The following is a 16,147-nucleotide window of genomic DNA, read 5'->3' on the forward strand; positions in this document are numbered from 1 at the left end:
TCTCCTCCCATCTGCTCTGCTGGCACTGCCGGAGGACTGACCGTTGCCGGCCCGCACAGCCCCAGGAGCCCCTCGGCTGGCCAGGCCCTGAGACCTTCGTCTCCAGGAGATGTCAGGCCCTCCTCGCACGACAGCGCTCGGGAATGCCGATGGTTGGGCTCCCTTGACCTTGGCCATCCAGGTGCCCATTAGGCAGCTCTCCCCACACTAAGGCCCGGGGCCTGGCTCCTCTGCGCTGTCTTCGCAGCTGCGGTCACCACACCCCCAACCCCCAGTCGACTCCGACTCTGGGTTCTGATGACTGAGCTCTGGCCCCTCTTCCTTCCGAGGACGAGCTCCCTGCCATTAGTCCTCAGGGCAGGGAGGATGGATGAGCCACACTCATCCGGTTTTCCCTCTCATCACCAGACCACTGGCACCCTCTCGGGAGCGGGTGGCATTTCTGAAAAGGCCCACTTCCTATTCCAGCTCCAGCGCCCGGTGGGCTGGCCCGGAACCCACCCTCCCACGGCGCCCACTGGTACCTGCGCTCGTTGCAAGCCTCGCAGGCACACGCCGCGTCCGAGGGCAGCGACTGGGCACCCAAAGCTAGCCTCCCGCCGCCGGCTTCCACCTGGGACCCGCCAAGAGGGGCGTGGAGAAGAAAGTCTTGGCCCTGCTTGAAAGAGAATAGCACAGACTAGTTATGTTCAAATGCTCATTCACGAATTTCAGATAAACGCCTTTTAGAAAACATGTAAAACCGACATTGAAAATATCTTAACTGACATTATTACCCTGGAAACCTTTCCTCTTTGACACCCCAGGATTTTGTTTGGAACCCGTTATTTATTTACCTTCTGACAGTTCTAGCATAACCCCATGAGGATACTCCACAGGCAGTGACCCTCCAGTGGCCACCTCCAGGAAGTGACATGGCCAGTCATTTGACATGGTGCTCAGTGGAAACCTAGTGGCCACATCCAGCCCGGCGTCACGTGGCCGGAGCAGAGGCATCCCTGGCCAGTGGAGTCCCAGGGCCGGTGCTCTTGCTCCGACTGGGAACAAGGACACTCTGGGCCGCAGGCAGTAGCACCTGAAGGATGGCAGCAGTGACCACGCAGAGCTCAGAGACAACCTCAAGCTCCAGCACAGACTGCTCTCCTCCTTCAGTTTCTCTTGTCTCAGAACAGAATCCCCCGACCTGCCCAGCCAGCACCTTGTCCCTCCTGCCAGGGCCAGGGCTGGAGAGGGACCCTGTTATCTGGCAACGTGGCTCCAGTCTTAGAGCTGGAGGCCCCCACTGGTGAGAAAGGTGCAAGGTGCCTCCTGCAGGGCTCACTGACAGGGCCGCCAGCGCTCCCGACAGCCTGAGCAACGGGCCGTCATGGGAGACTCCTGAGGGCAATCACACGTGCAGAGGACTGCACCGTCCCTTCTGCCACCCTCTGTGGTGTCCACCGGTGCCCGAGCGGCCTGGGTCTCACGCCTTGGCTGGGTGCTTGTCAGGTTTGGTCAGACACCTGCAGCTTCAGCCCAGTTGGCTACTGGACAAAAGCACAAGGCCTGTCATGGGTCCCTCGGAGTTTGGGCACATGGACACCAATACGTGACTCTGAAAAGAAAGAGCCTGAGGGTGGGAGACGAGCCAGAGTCTCCTCTGTGGGTGGCAGGGGTGGGAAGCCAGGTGTCAGAGAGCTCTCTGCGGGTGGGGACTAGCGTCATCATGACAGGGGTTAGACCAGGGGGCAAGGCGGGTTTGGGGGTGTCACAGAGTCCCTAGCAGACAGTCCAGTGCAAAGTCCTGACTGACGTCGAGGAAAACCTAAAGCAAGAGCCACCTACTATGGTCCACCTGTTTGGACCTCGGGACCTGGTCACCAGAGAACCTCGGAGAGCCTGGCACAGAACAGACACCCCAAGTCCTGCCTGGAGCTTCCTCTCTACCCGGGAAGAGCCGGGAAGGTACAAGGGAACAGGACGAGCCCCGGTGCCCTCCACCCCACAGCCTTCTCTGGGCACTTCCCGGCAGCAGTCACGGAAGCTGGGAGGGAGCTGTGAACTAGAAGAGACGTTCGGGGTTTCTGCCGATGGGACCAGAATACCTGGAGATGAGACAATCCTACCAGCACAGAGGACAGGAACGGCGGGCGATGGGGTCTGACTGCTTTATGACCAAGGGGCAGCTCTGCGGGCAGTGGTGAGAGGACCAGGCTGAGCCCCAGCGGCTGCAGGTTGGGTGGCCTAAGGAAGGTGTGCCCTCCTATGCAGACCCACCCACAAGCCACACGTGCTTCTCTGTCCACTGCTGCCAGCCCACACTGACCACGGCCACCTCTTGGCTGGCATCTTGGCAGCCTGTCCATCCACTGTGACGGTCTGTTCAAGCAGCAGCCGGAGGCGGGTTTCGATGCAGGAGAGCATGGAGCCCCCAGGGACCTCCCACACTTAGAAACAAACTGAGCCTCCTAAGACCACTTGCTGCCCAGAGCGCTGATTTACTAACTGTCTGGATGGCTCCCGACAGCACTGCCTGAACTCTCTCCCTGTTACGCCTCAGCAAACACCACTTCTGGGGAGGCGGCTGAGCCTGTGACCAACTTTCAGCCAAATGCCCCTTCTCTGCCCGCTCTGTGACGGAGGGGCAGCAGAGGGCGCTGGAGGGACACCACGGACACAGCGCTGCCCTCCTCCCCCAGCGCCCCGCCCCCAGCTCCTCAGCAACCTCTCTGCTGCCCCAGGGTCCTAACCGCACCCTCTCCCAGGAGGGCCTCTGGCAGGTGTGTCCTCCTCGGGTCCTCTGCCCAGGCTCTACAGTAGGGGCTGTTTCCTAGACCCGCCAGGACTGTATTCCTTAGAGTTCCTTCCACAGATCTGGGGAGCTAAGCTGTTACTCCTTCATTATTATGTTCAAGTTCCCTGTTCAAGTCCCGACCCTGACCGCCCCAATTAATCCCTTCCTCTCATTGCTGCCCAGTGAGCGCCCAGTGCTCTCTGAGCGCCCAGTGCTCTCCTTCCGCCTGTCTTCATCACAGGATGGCCAGCCCTCCCGAGAGCAGGACCCTTTCTGACTTGCTCAGCACCAAGCACTAGGGCCAGGGATGCCGCCTGACACACAGGAGCCCCGGGAAGACGCGACCGCAACCCAAACCTGGACAGCAGCATTTCTGGGTGACAAGGGATGAAGTTAGGCCTTTTAAAATAGGGCACACGATGACTACACAGTAAATCCTTCAATGAAGAACAAATTAAATGTAAAGTAGAAAGACAGACATAAGAAACTTAAGAGCGAAAATTGATAAAATAGAAAATGGAAAAATCGGTTCAACCAAAATGTGGTTTTCTGAAAAGATCAATAAACATAACACACCTCTAGCCAGGCTATCTGGGAAAAAAGACAACCGGTTGTTTGAAAAATCGGTTGTTTGAAAAATAATCAAACAACCGATATATTCCCCAATCAGAGGGCGCTCAATCACTACAGAACTTATGGAAATTGAAAAGAAATACAGGAATACTCTGAACAACTTCATGCCCATCCATTTGACATGAAATGACAAATTTCCTTTTTCCCCCAATTTTTTAAACATAAAATTGACATGCATCACTGTATAAGTTTAAGGTGCACAGCATACTGACCTGACTTACATATATTGTGAAATAATTATGTAAACGTCTTTAAAGACAGAAAATTAACAAAGCTCACTCATGAAGAAATAGATACCCTTTATCAAATAAAATGAACTCACTGATCAGGTAAAAATTAAATTGAACTCAAAATCTTCCTAATAAGGCAACAGCTTCACTAGGGAATTCTACCAAACATTTAAGGCAGAAAATAATACCAGTTCTACACAGACTTTTCCAGAAAAGTAGAGAATACTTCCTAATTCTGAGGTACTATCCTGACATCAAACCACACAAAGATATTGTTAGGAAAGAAAACTCTAGACTAATATCCTCCATGAACACAGATGCAAGAATCCTAACAAAACATTACCAAATCCAACACAGCAACCTATAAAAAGGAGAATACATACATCATGACCAAGTGTGGATTATCCCAGGAAGCAAGGTTCTTTCAACATTTAAAAAAATCACCGTAATTAATTTTGTTAACTAAAACACAACAAAACCTCTATGATCATCTCCATAGATGTAAAAAAAAAAAAAAAGTTTGATGAAATTAAATATCCATTCATGATAAATCTCAGCAAACTAAAAACAGAAGTAAACTTCTTCAACCTGACCTACCAAATCCTACAGCTAACACTTACCAGTAAAAGATTAACTGCTTTCCCCACAAGACTGCAACGGGGAAGAAAGTCTACTCACGCCCCTCCTATTCACAACATTACACAGGAGATCCTGGTCAATGGAATAAGGCAAGAAAAAATAAAAGACATACAGATAAGAAAGGAAGAAATATATTATTTGTAGATGACGTGATCATCTATGTGGAAAATCCTAAGCAATCTACCAAAAGACCACTAGAATTAATAAATGAGTTTTCACAGGACACAAGGTCAATTATACAAAAACAACTGTATTTCTACATACTAGCAATAAACAATTGGATATTGAAAATTTTTAAAGTACCATTTAAGATAGCAAGAAAAATATGAAATACTTTGGAAATTTTTCAATACACTTTGTACAAAGCCTGTAGTTTAAAGACTACAGTACTATTCTAACAATAAATAGTCATACCACATTCATGGACTGGAATACTCAATATTAAGATGTCCATTTTCCCCAAACTGGTCTATAACTCCACACAATGCAGGTTACAATCTCAGCAGGCCTTTTTGTAGAAACTGGCCAGATGATTCTAAACTTTACATGGAATGCAAAGGACCTATTAGAACAGCCAAACACTTTTGAAAAAATAACAAAGCCGGAGGACTTCTACTACCTAATTTCAAGACTTATAATAAAAAGCTTCAGGAATTGAGGTAGTATGGTGCCAGCAAAAAGATGGGTATGGGGCCGGCACGGTGGCTCAGGCGGTTGGAGCTCTGTGCTCCTAACGCCGAAGGCTGCCGGTTCAATTCCCACATGGGCCAGTGGGCTCTCAACCACAAGGTTGCCAGTTCAATTCCTCGAGTCCCACAAGGGATGGCAGGCTCTGCCCCCTGCAAGTAAGATTGAACAGGGCACCTTGAGCTGAGCTGCCTCCCGGATGGCTCAGTTGGTTGGAGCGCATCCTCTCAACCACAGGGTTGCTGGTTCGACTCCCGCAAGGGATGGTGGGCTGCGCCCCCTGCAACTAGCAACGGCAACTGGACCTGGAGCTGAGCTGCGCCCTCCACAACTAAGACTGAAAGGACAACAATTTGACCTGGAAAAAAGTGCTGGAAGTACACACTGTTCCCCAATAAAGTCCTGTTCCCCTTCCCCAATAATAAAAATCTTAAAAACAAATAAACTGTGATTTAAAAAAAAAAAAAGTGGGGTATGTATGTAGAGTGAAAGAGTCCAGAAGCAGATCCATGCATACAGCATCAACTGATTTCTGACAAAGATGCCAAAGTAATTCAATGAGGAAAAATAGTGTTTTCAACAAGCGTTTTGGAACAAAATTAGATACCTATATACAAAAATAGTGAACTTCAACTCTTACAAAAGACACAGAACTTCACTCAAAATGGATCACAGATCAAATGTATAAGCTTAAACCATAGACATCTAGAAAATACCACAAGGGAAAATCTTTATGACCATGGGTAGCAAATGTTTCTTACATAGAACACAAAAGGCCCCAATCATTTAAATTGGTAAATTAGACTTGATCAAAATTTAAAACTTCTGCTCTTGGAAAAACAGTGTTACATAATGAAAAGGCAACTCACACACACTGGGAGAAAATATTTGAGAAACATATCTGATCAGAGGTTTATATTCAGAATATATAAAGATCTCTCACAACTCAATAACAGTAAGACAAACAACCCAATTAAAATTAGGCAAAAGATTTGAGCAGCCACTTCACCAAAAAGATACAAGTGAAAAATGCGTACATACAAAGATGCTCAACAAGTGATTAAGAAATGCAAATTAAAACCATATGCGATAAACACTATAAGCCACTGGAATGGCTATATTTAAGGACTATCAATATCCAACCTTGGTGAGGATGGAGACCAACAGGAACTCTCATACATGGCTGGAAAATAGTCTAAGCACCTTGAAAAATAATAGCACAACAGTTCCCTATAATGTTAGGTATACACTTACCCTAGGACTTGAATTCCACTCCTAGGTACTTATCAAAGAGAAATGAACGATGTCCAGACTTGTACTGAAATGTTACTAGGTGCTTTAGTCCTAACAGTCCAAACCAGGAAACACAAATGTCCCTCTGTTGGTGATGGATAAGCAAATTGTGGTTCATCCGTACAGCGGAATATGACTCCGAAATAAAAAGGAATTAGCTACTGAGACACGCAGCAACATGGATAAATCTCAGAAGCATTGTGTTAAGTCAAAGAAACCAAAGACCACCACTCAGATTACCTTTCTAGGAGGCGGAGGAAGTTTTGTCCTCCCAACCTGACAATTCTGGGCAGTAGTGACACATGTAAGCAGCCACTTCCATGAAGTTCATTGTAGAGCAGCTGTATGTGTTTATATTATGAACCAAGACCCAACAGGGCAAACGTTCAAGATAAGGATGAATGCTGATGCAAACTCTGAAGTGGCTGGTGTAAATTGGGGCCATATGCTTTATAGACACTATTAGAGAACCCAGCTCCTTAGTGTAACATGCAAGACTCACATTTTAACCATATATGTGAGAACACAGGCACAGTTGCTAATTTCCACAACCAAACAGAACCTTGAAAACACAGAAGCAGAAGGTTCATTTGCCAAACAGTCATCCGGTGGCAGGATGCCTCAGGGCTACCCAGACCGCTTAAAGGAAAAATAATTCTCCAAAAGTGCCATTTCCCACCCCCCACCCAAACTATTTTTGTTACTTAAACATACACAAACGTAAAATGTAATATAATTTAAGTTTTTTTCAACCTTTGTATAACTGTAAAAACCCAAGTTGGTCTACAACTTACATGCAAAAAACCCCTGAAAATCATTAAAATTCAAATCAACATTATTTTAAAGAGACCGGTGAATGAGTAACCGACAGAAACTGGCTAAATTCAGCACAGGCTTCGTTCTGACTACCAAGGGCAGGCTCCTGAGTCAGGCCTGGGTCCCAAAGATCTCTGCCAAACGTCCCAAGCAGCCCACTTCTCTGCCGCTCTGAGTTTCTCTCGCACAGAGCAGGCCAGGCCTTGGACGGCTCTTTGCTTGGCCTCAGCAGAGAATGTAAGAGTTACTAGGACAACCTCTGCTCCTTCCTCAGCAGCCTTAACAAGTAGCACCCTAGGACCCCCAGGTCAGAGAAGTCAGGGGCAAAGCCCTCCACCCCCATTATCAGAATACAAACAAAAACTGTTTGCACTGTCAGAGAACATGTGGAGCATGAGAACACATCCAGAGCTCCGCCCCAGGCGTGAGTCCACTGTGCAGGCAGAGAGAGTGCTGTCAACATTTTGAAGTCCCGATACATTCATTACCTTGGCGTATTCATCAAAGGTAGCTTGCTTCTTCACTCAAACACCATCCCCACGTGCCGGCTCTGTGCCTGCTCTGTACAGATGCCCTGAGCTGGGCGAGACAGGAGCCAGGGCAAAGCGGTTGTGGCAGAAAGTCAGGGTTGGGTGGGTGCCAGCCACCTGGAGGGGCTGCGGTGCATGCCAGCAGGGGTGGGGTGAGTGAGCCGACTCTGCTCTCAGATGCCCAGGAGCTGTGCCTGCACAGCCAGCCTGCCGCTCACCACCACCTCTCGCTGCTCTCCTTGCCCAGCACCTGGACCCTGGCCAATGGGCAGGTTGGGGCTACCGCATAGTGCCGTCTCCACCTTCACCAGGGACCTCTGGCTGGCCAGCAACCTGGACGCCCTGCTAGCTCACTGTCCCCATTTCTCATGGAGACCACCTGAAACCTTACCACTCCTCTTCCATCCCAGACCTGCGAAATCCACTCTCCCGCTCAAAAACAATTTATAAAAAGGTTTCTGGCAGCAATAGTCTCAACTACACTCCCAGCCCCACCTACTTGCCTCCTCTGCAGCCTTGCCTGTAAATCCTGTCTCAAAGGAGATTCTTCTAGAAAGAGATCCTGGCTCCCCTACCTTAGGTGGGAGCTATGAGCACCACCATTTATCTACCTTACTCCTTCTTATCCCGCCCCCCAAAATTTCAAATTCTGCCTACCCAATGCCAAGTATGGGCAGGAATATGGTGACTGGAACGTAAACACTGCCGAGGTGGGGGTTACAGAGGGAACACTCACTTGGGAAACTGGTGTTCTCTTATCCATGTAAGTGTTTCATTTACCTATAAGCCAGCAACTCTACTCCACAGACAGACACTCCGTGATGGCCCAATTTACGTGTCAACTTGACTGGGCTAAGGAAGGCCCCAAGTAGCTGGGAGAACATTATTTTGGGGTGTGGCTGTGAGGTCATTTCTGGAAGAGGTTAGCACTGGAACCAACCAGTAGACAGAGTACAGACGACTGCCCTCCCCAGTGAGGGTGGGCCTCATCCATTCCACTGAAGGTCTGAATAGAACAAAGGCAGAAGAGTGACTTCACTCTCCCTGCTTGAGCCGAAACCTCCACCTTCTGCCGTCAGGGCCGGTACTAGAGCTTTCACACCCCTTGGTTTTCTGGCCTCTGCAAACAGACTGAACTACACCACCGGCTTCCTGGGCCTTCAGCTTGAAACCGGCAGGTTGTGGGGCTTCTTGGCCTCCACAAACACATAAGCCAATCCCCCCTCTCTCCTTTCCTCCTTCCCTCCCATCTACCCATCAATCATCCAACCACCGTCTACCCATCTATCCATTCTTCCATCATCCATCCATCCACTCACCCATCCATCTATCCATCACCCACTCATCCATCATCCATCTGCCCATTCATCATCTAGCCATTCTTCCATCCATCATCCATCCATCCATCTATCCATAACCCATGCTTCCTTCTTGACATACATCCATCCTTCCATCTACACATACATACATACATACATACATACATATTAGTACATCCCCTATTCTTTTTCTCTGGAGCATACACACCCTAAGAACATTCTTACAAATGAGTACCAGGATATGGGTTTGTAAATGCCCCCGACAGCACATTTTTATAATTACTAAAATAGAAAACAACTCCATATCTTTCAATAAAATTATAGAATAAATAGTATAGTTAACATCCTGAATTACGTGTGAATTATGAATAAATTATGTTTGTGAAAATGAATAAACAGCAGCTACCCAGACAGCATGAGAAATCTTCTCAACAAAGGAAAGCAAGACAGAAGACGACACAAGCATGCACCATTTTCATAAAGATCAAAAACAAAATTAATAATTTATTATTTAGAGATACACATAAGTGATAAACTTCTTAAAAGTTTTTTTTTTTTCCTAAGGGAATGATAGACACAGAATTCAAGGACAGCGGTTACCTGAGAAAGGGAGGGAAAGACGGGGAAGGGAGGGGGGGCACACAGACAGGTACACACTATTTATTAGGAACAGCCTGATTTCTATGCTGGCAGGTGTTCATTTTATTATCCTTCATAACACGTGTACCAAACACATATTCGCATATATTTTCGCTATAGGTATATCTTAAATATTACACGGCACAAAATAAAATGTAAATGGGGACCTTTCCCCAACCCCCAGCTCTCTCCCTCAGTAGTAAACATCACATGTCCCGCCTCCAGCTTCACATCCCTTTCGGATTGCTCCTCTCCTGCCCTCACAGTTAAGCACCTTAAAATCGGCACCTGAAATGGATGTTCTCAGCTTCCTCACCAGTCAGTTACTCATCACACAGTGCAGTCTGGCTTCTTCCACCAACGCCATCTAGTCTAAAATCAGATACAATCTCTTAGTTGCCACACAACACTTCCTCCCTTTCTTGATTACCTTTTAAAAACCTCTGCTCTGAAGACTGCTGGGAGCCAATCCCCAGGGGCCTCTCCTGCTCCTCCACGTCTTGGATCTGTCAAGGCTGTGAGCTGACTACCCCGACCAGGGCCCAGGTCTCAGGCAATGCTGCAGGTGACGACCTTGAGACAGAGCAGGCTTGCCTACAGCTCACTGTCAGAGTGGCGGGTCCCCCACACTCAGGGCCCCGAGCTGCGACAGAGATCCTATGCCCATAGCACCTGTGGGCTTCTCCACTTCACTGCTGTGGGGCTCGGGCAGGGGGTGGGGGGCAAGGAGAGAGGACATGCCCGTGCGCGTGATGCCTGTGGACCGTGAGGGTGAAGTCCTCGGGCTCCGGCCCAGGAGTCCTGGGTCTTCTGTCAGCACCCACGACCTAGTAACAAGCTGGCTCATCACCTTCACACAAACAACTCCCTCCCCGGCCCGTCAGCTGCTGCCCACACTGTCCCTCAAAGGGCTGCCTCCGCTCAGTGCTGGTTATCGCGCTCCTGTCTGATGGCTGCTTCTCACTCAGCCCCCCGGAAACGCCAGGTGCTCCCCAACTGCCTTGTCAGTACCCCACTGCTCACTCTCCCCACTGTCTTGGGTTGCACAGTGACCAAGGCCGAGAGGGGAGCACAAGTCCCCCGTGTGGAGACTTCATGATGACGGCATGGCCACCCAGCAACACACGGGGCGTCTGAGACAGCGACTGTGACTTGAAATTGCAACTCTTGAAAAACCTTTGGGATTCCACCTGAGATGAGTGAGGTCAAAGGCCTATATGACTCGTAGTCCAATTAACAAGTTACAAAGAAATCAATATCATCTCTACCAATAAAGTTAGAGGAGGAAAAATGTAAAACATGCCATTTAAAACAGTATAATTAAAAGTCAAATACATCGGAATAAATTTCTTGGAAAAAAGATACAATGGCATGACACACAGAAAAATATGAAACACTTATTATATATGGAGAAAAATTCCATACTCATGGGATTAAAAGACTCAGTATTATTAGGTTGGTGCAAAAGTAACTGGAGTTTAAAAGGTTAAAAACAATGGCAAAAACCACAATTACTTTTGCACCAACCTAATAGAAGTCAATTCTCCTACTGACTTCGAGTCAATGCAGTCAGATCTCAAGGGGGGGATGGGTGGTGTGTGTGTGTGTAAACTGACAAGAAGATGTTCAATTATTCAGAAAAGAACCAAGAATAACCACAACAGTTTGAAGAGCACAAGAGGACGTTCTCTCTGAGTAGGATATTACGAAGCCATAGTCATTAAGACAATGGGCTTCTGGCAGGACAAACAGCCCGACAGAGCCGAAATACATCCACACACATATGGACCTTGATTTGTAACAAAGGTGCTGCTGAAGGGTAGGAGCAGCCGTTTCAATAAAAGCTGCTGCGAAACTGGATCTCCACACAGAAATAAATTAAACTTGACCTTTATTTCCACCATATAAAAATTGTGATTTGCATTCCAGGCAGGTTGTAGGTCTAAACAGGAAGGCAAACCAGGAACTGTGCAGAGCTGTGTGCTCTGTAGCCCCATATGCGGCTCCTGAGTACCTGACATGTCAGTACCCTAAGTGACATGGGCGCTAAGTGTAAAATACACCAGGATTCTGATACTTAGTATGAAAAGATAGAAAACACCTTATTAATATTTTTATATTTGAGTACAGGCTGAAGTGAGCTTGGATATAATGAGGTAAAAAATATAATATCCCTTGTTTCTTTTTGTTTTTTGACATGTGTTACTAAAATTTTTAAATTATCTATATGGCTCACATGTGTCATTCACCTATTTCTTTGGACTGCTGATACAAGCAGCAGTAACTACTAAGGAAAAAACTGAGAAGTTTGGCTAGATTAAAACTAAACTTGCGTTCATCAAAAGACACTACAAACAGTGAAAAGGGAAGCAAATGAGAGGCGGTGGTATCTGCAAAGCACGTACCTGACGGGCCGGCGCTGAGCAGCGTCAAGAGCCCCCGTCGTCAGAAGAACAAGACAAATAACCAGCAGAACCGTGCTTCTGTGTGGCCATGAACACTGGGAGCCCTGACGGTCTCGGCAGCAGGTCCCGAGTCCACACTCCTTCCATGTATGTTACCACTAAGAGGTCCTCTGCCCTTTTCACGGTGTCAACATTTGCATGGATGGTGCAAAAAGCAGGGTGAACGTGCCGGCACCTTGGGAAGAGCGCAGCGCAGTGTCCTGGGGGCCGCGGCACCCTCCCCAACACACACTCAGGAACGTCGTCCTTAGGCAGTAAAATCATTCACGTTCAATCACTGCCCTTAAGCACATGTCTTCTGGATTTTCTCTGTGCTGACACACACAGTCTGCAGAAAGCATCTCTGCAGAGACTGACTGTCCCCGAGGAAAGCGCGGGGCGCCGAGTGCTGAATGAGCCACTCGCCCATGAAACAGCACCAACATGAAAGAACATCTGACAGACCAGATGAGGTTATTCAGACTTGGAATGAAAAACCAATGAAATGAGCCTGTCACTTCAAGGAAAACAGCTGTCACTATCTGTGAGCCATCATCAAATCTGAGCTTTCAAGCAAAACTTCGAAGTTTGGAAAACGTATCCATCACTGCGGGCTCAACAGCTTCTCCACATTCAAGACTTTTCTGATGAGACTGGTGGCGGCCGTAACAAATACAAATTTTAAACACTGAATAATGAGAGGTGTCAGCGTCTAGAAGACCTGCCTAACTCGGGAAACCACTATTGCACAAATGACGGCAGTCACTTAATGCTATCAAGTCCCTCGGCCTCAGTGTTCCTTTCCCGTGTGCGTCTAACACGGAGCGTGTGAGCGTCTGCTCCAAGCGCACCATTCCTAATGGCAGACGGGCAAACGGCTATGAGTCCATTCAGAAAGGTGAGCAGATACAGTGATGAGAATGAAGAAACCACAATACTTATGAATCTCAAACATAACACTGAACAAAATAAATCAGGCCAAATGATACGTGCGCCACTGATATTTTTACAAAGTCCGAACCACCAGGGCAACCAAATAAGTATTTAGGGCCGGAGGTGCAGAGCTCTCACACGAAGACAGGAGAGCAAGCGGAGCATCAGGCAGAGGGCCAACTCTGGGGAGGGGGACAGGACTGGGGAGGGGGGGCAACGCTGACTTGTGCCCCGTGGGAGCAGAAATAAACCCAACCGGACCAGCAAGCCCGGTCAGTGACAAGGGTCAATTTCAACTAGATGAAGAAGTAGCTCTCCAACGAGGCCACATAAGCCTGTCTTGCCGCGGACTGCACAGACCACCTAACACACAGGCCACACCCAGAGACTGAAAAGAGGATATGAAAAGGAGAGGGAGAAGGCCCGTGTGCCATGCAAACAGCAAACAAACAGCCCTTAGGAAAAAGGGGCCAGCACAGATGATTTCGGTGCAAAAAAAGAACACAGTGCACCAAGATTTAATCATTTCAACGTGCACTCACCCAGCACAGCCCTAAAACATGTAAAGCAAAAAATGGAAATATTTACAAGGAAAAAAAGACAAATGAGACATGCACAGATTTTAACTGATCTTACTCAGGAATTGATAGATTAAGTGCACAAAACATTAGTAAGAACGTGGAAGGATTTAAGAGCACAATTAACAAGTGAATATCCACACCCTGAGAAGACGTTCGCAGGTGCACACAGAGCGTTTAGAAACGTGACCGTGTGTTAGTGTAAGTGACTGCACAGCGCCACCTCCAACTACACCAGCATTAAATTTAAAGCCAGTGCGATTCAACGTAATCCAAGTTGGAATAATTACAAATACTTCTAAACAATTCATGGCTGAAAACAGAAATACTGAAAACTGGATAATACTTAAAACGGAGCCAATGCAACGAACATTTCAAAATGCAGAGCAGCACCTCGAGGCTTCCAGCACATATCAGAGAAGGACAACTGAGGAGAAGCAGAGAAAGAAGAAAACCCAGTGTTTGTGGCCCGATCGGCGGCCCGGGTGATGCAGGCCCAGCGGTTCCTTGCAGGCTGCCTGGCACCAGCGCATGGCACAGGACTGCCCCCCCCAGCAAGGCTCAGGTTCCCACAGGTCTCCAGGGGAGATCAGCAGCGAGTCCAGCTCCCCGAAGCAGCTGGCACCGAGCTCAGGCTCCCCCACACCTGTCAGCAGCCCTCAGGAGACACCTAGAAATTGGAGCATGTGCCCACCAATGCGCAGCCACCTCACGGGGCATCCCTGCCCCTCTGCAAGAACAAGAAACGGGGAGAACCACACGTCTCCGCTTATGGACACTGGCGTCTGCTGTCACCACCTTCAATCCACAGAAGTGAGTCTGTCCAGAGGAACAGACGGGGATGTGGCCACAGCGGACGCCTCGGCCTCCGGGAACGTGAGGAGGGTGCGGAGGAGAGGGAGTGGGGCAGGGACGCTGCACTGCGCTCGTTTGTGCCCTTCAGCTTTGTCACACGCACCACAGCACTAACAAGTGTGGGCCACACAAATACAACACAGCAGCAATTAATGACACAAAGTGAACAGAGACACACTTTAAAAATTAAAAAGCTCTTCTTTGAGAAGACAACACTGACAGACTGCTAGCAAGACTGGTTTAAAAAAAGGACAGAAGCACAAAGCTGAAGAATAAGAAGAGTTGCATCTGTAGCTATGGAACTGACAGGAGACCACCGACACACAACTGCATACCAGTAACTCCGACAACTTCTACGAATGTAATTTACCAAAACTAACTTGAAAAGAAATGGAAAACCTAGTCCTCATGAAATAAATGAGATCAGAAGTTTATAATTCACCCGGAGACACATGTACGGCTGTGAAGGGAGGAAATGGTGACAGGGGAAGGGAAGACGAGGTGAAAGGCGGGCTACCTAAAAAATGGACAATTCTAGAGCCTCTGCCTTCTCCTGCACAGGAGCCAGGACAGAAGGAAAGATTTGGGACGCATCAGAGGAAATAAACAACCAAAGTAACCAAGCCGTGGAGAGGACAACGGGACGGGCATCTGAAAGCCCAGTGGATGGGGCTCCCTGGGCCCGTGTAAGACGTGAGCAAGGGCCCGAGAGTCCGCTCAGAGCCTCCCTGAAGTGGGGGGTAGGCCGAGGAGAGAGAAGGAAAGGTTTGCTGGAAACAACCCACGTCCATCAATGGTGAGGGAGAAAAACTGTGCCGTGTGTCTACAAGGTACTCAGCAAAAACCAGCAACAGACCACTGACACACGGTTCTCAAAGGCACGACGGGAACAAGAACACTGCTGGGACGGGAATCAGGTCAGTGTGACAAGGGAGCCTATGCAGTACTGGGGGTCACGCAGCTGTACAAACCTGTCAGAGCTCGGTAAACATACACACTTTCAAAGGGTGGACTTTGCCACATGTAAATCACATCTCACTTTTTTTAAAGGCCAGCGATTTTAACCAGCTCGAACAAAGGAGGCCAACTTTATATATAAGTAGCAGAACACGGGCCAACAGGACACCTGTGGTCCCCAGGGTCACTTTTTTGGATGAGGAGAGCAAGCCACATCTGATAATCCATTCTCCAGGACAAACTGGGAGTCAGGAAGTGAGACTTCCCCAGGGAAATCACAGGTATTACACTTGCCTCCAAAACCAGAACAAACACAGCAATCCGTTCCCAAAGGCACACACAGTCAGACTAAACCAATCCTACATAGCCTTCCATTAAAAGATGGGGAAAAGGCCAGATACTGTGAGCGGACACAGAAAGGAAACAAAGTAAAATGTTAAGACTGATCATGCCATCTTCTTAATTCCTAATGAGGGCATTCCACGAGCTATTCATTTTTTTCTTCATTCACTATTTATTCGTTAATACACTATTTTGGGCACCTCAAATACGCCAGGCTAGGCACTGTTCTTGGTAAGGAGATACTACACAAAAATAGCTGCCCTCATGGAGTGTCTAATCCAGCGAAGAAGAAACACAGACAAAACAAATGCACAGGATAGGAAGAAGCGCTGAGCAGGAGGACGCAGGCAGCAGAGGGGCACGTGGGAGGAGGGTGGGGAGGGATCCATCTCAATCCTGAGGTTTAGCTACTTCAGCACTGCTCCAGACACTGCACGTTGAGTTGGGGTGTTGCCTTGAAGGAACCCCTGAAAGAGAAG

The 16,147-nt window shown here is 48.1% G+C and overlaps 1 protein-coding gene across 3 annotated transcripts in view; it reads right to left on the minus strand.

Moving 5' to 3' along the window:
- Window positions 1–16,147, minus strand: part of FAM193A (family with sequence similarity 193 member A) — a 111,137-nt gene that overhangs the window by 56,744 nt on the left and 38,246 nt on the right. The window contains exons 1-2 of one of the 3 annotated variants that reach the window (XM_033105900.1): window positions 11,965–12,366; window positions 525–655 (exon numbers count right to left, since the gene is read on the minus strand). The gene's annotated coding sequence lies outside the window, so the exon portion shown is untranslated. Of the gene's footprint in view, window positions 1–524; window positions 659–11,964; window positions 12,367–16,147 lie in introns of those variants that run through there. The other 2 variants (XM_033105902.1, XM_033105901.1) reach the window with 2 other exon arrangements.

This window comes from Rhinolophus ferrumequinum, chromosome 5 (genome assembly GCF_004115265.2).
Source record: "Rhinolophus ferrumequinum isolate MPI-CBG mRhiFer1 chromosome 5, mRhiFer1_v1.p, whole genome shotgun sequence".
Lineage (NCBI taxonomy): Eukaryota > Metazoa > Chordata > Mammalia > Chiroptera > Rhinolophidae > Rhinolophus > Rhinolophus ferrumequinum.